Source organism: Cicer arietinum, chromosome 2 (genome assembly GCF_000331145.2).
Source record: "Cicer arietinum cultivar CDC Frontier isolate Library 1 chromosome 2, Cicar.CDCFrontier_v2.0, whole genome shotgun sequence".
In the NCBI taxonomy this organism is placed as follows: domain Eukaryota; kingdom Viridiplantae; phylum Streptophyta; class Magnoliopsida; order Fabales; family Fabaceae; genus Cicer; species Cicer arietinum.
In genome coordinates this window covers 16,503,667-16,505,923 of record NC_021161.2, presented here as the reverse complement: position 1 = coordinate 16,505,923, position 2,257 = coordinate 16,503,667, and the positions used below count along the sequence as shown (strand labels likewise).

The window sequence follows — 2,257 nt, the reverse complement described above, 5'->3', positions numbered from 1 at the left end:
GTTTGAGTTTTGTTGCATTTTTGTTTGAGTTTTTTTGTCCATATAAAGTGTTTTAGTTTTTTTGTTGCATATAATTGATTGATTTAGATAAGTTTGTGAGAATGAAGAAGAGTAAAAGAATTGATTCTTTTTTCAAGAGGAAATTTTGTGACGGTGAAAGAGATGAAGAAATTATAACTTCTACATCTGAAACTATCTCTGACAATCCAAGAATTGAAGAAAATAATATTCGTCTTTCCAAGGTTCCTAGAGTTTTCGAAGATGACTTTGAGAAATGTTTAGAACGTGATCCCGGAAAGCGCCCTCAAATTTGGCAATATCCACCAAATAAATTGGATGCAATACGAAGAGCGTATCTAAAATTTGGTCCTTATCAAATAAATTTAAAAGAATATCCTTTATCTGGCAATGAGGTTCATCCAAGACGGTTTCAATATGCATGGTTTAACATATTTTCTTCATGGCTAGAATATTCACCTTCTAAAGATGCTGCATATTGTTTACCATGCTATCTATTTAGCAAAAGACCAACTGGACGTCCTGGATCAGATGTCTTCATTGGTACAGGTTTTAGAAATTGGAAGAAAATTAAAAATTGAAAATTTTGCGCCTTTCTCAAACACATAGGGATGGATCCTTGCTCACCACACAACAATGCAATGAAAGCTTGTTTAGACTTGTTGAATCAAGATGGACATATTAGGAATACTTTTCAAGTGCAAAGTTGTGTTGGAAAATGAAAGTGTCTTCAATTGATAAAACTCTTGGCAACTTACAATGATGAAGTTGCGAAAGTTGTGTTGGAAAATGCTCCATATAATTCTAAATATACTTCACATCAAATTCAAAAAGAGCTTTTGCATATTCTTTCTAGTAGGGTGAGAAAACATATATGTGAAGAAATTGGTGATTCCAAATTTTGCATCGTTGTAGATGAAGCTCGTGATGAATCAAAAAGGGAACCTTTGTTCAAAGGGTTCAAATTTCTATTTTGTTATTGCTGATTTTTGTTAGGTAGTGCTGATTTTTGTTAGATTTGATTAATGTATGCATGAAATTTAAAGCTTGTATTGTTAGTGTTGAGTTTGAAGCTTTGATTTGGAGTTTGCAATTTTAATTTGAAGTTTCAATTAGACGTTAGTGCTGATTTTTCTTTAGAGTTTTTGTGTTGCATTTATGATTTTATATCAATATAAAGAGTTTGAGTTTTTTATCGCACATAAAGTGTTTGATTTTATGCCTATATAAAGATATTTGAGTTTTGTTGCATTTTTGCTTGAGATTTTTGTCGCACATAAGGTGTTTGATTTTATGTCTATATAAAGTGTTTGAATATTTTTGTTACATATAAGATGTTTGAGTTTTGTTGCATTTTGGTTTGAGTTTTTGTGTTGCAGATAAGGTGTTTGATTTTATATCAATATAAAGTGTTTGAGTTTTTTGTCGCACATAAGGTGTTTGATTTTATGTCTATATAAAGTGTTTGAGTTTTTTTGTTGCATATAAGATGTTTGAGTTTTGTTGCATTTTTGTTTGAGTTTTTTTGTCCATATAAAGTGTTTTAGTTTTTTTGTTGCATATAATTGATTGATTTAGATAAGTTTGTGAGAATGAAGAAGAGTAAAAGAATTGATTCTTTTTTCAAGAGGAAATTTTGTGACGGTGAAAGAAATGAAGAAATTATAACTTCTACATCTGAAACTATCTCTGACAATCCAAGAATTGAAGAAAATAATATTCGTCTTTCCAAGGTTCCTAGAGTTTTCAAAGATGACTTTGAGAAATGTTTAGAACGTGATCCCAGAAAGCGCCCTCAAATTTGGCAATATCCACCAAATAAATTGGATGCAATACGAAGAGCGTATCTAAAATTTGGTCCTTATCAAATAAATTTAACAGAATATCCTTTATCTGGAAATGAGGTTCATCCAAGACGGTTTCAATATGCTTGGTTTAACATATTTTCTTCATGGCTAGAATATTCACCTTCTAAAGATGCTGCATATTGTTTACCATGCTATCTATTTAGCAAAAGACCAACTGGACGTCCTGGATCAGATGTCTTCATTGGTACAGGTTTTAGAAATTGGAAGAAAGTTAAAAATGGAAAATTTTGCGCTTTTCTCAAACACATAGGGATGGATCCTTGCTCATCACACAACAATGCAATGAAAGTTTGTTTAGACTTGTTGAATCAAGATGGACATATTAGGAATACTTTTCAAGTGCAAAGTTGTGTTGGAAAATGAAAGTGTCT

At 31.3% G+C, this 2,257-nt stretch overlaps 1 pseudogene; it reads left to right on the top strand.

The window, feature by feature from the left end:
* Window positions 1-2,257, top strand: part of LOC101505541 (uncharacterized) — a 6,657-nt pseudogene that overhangs the window by 2,281 nt on the left and 2,119 nt on the right.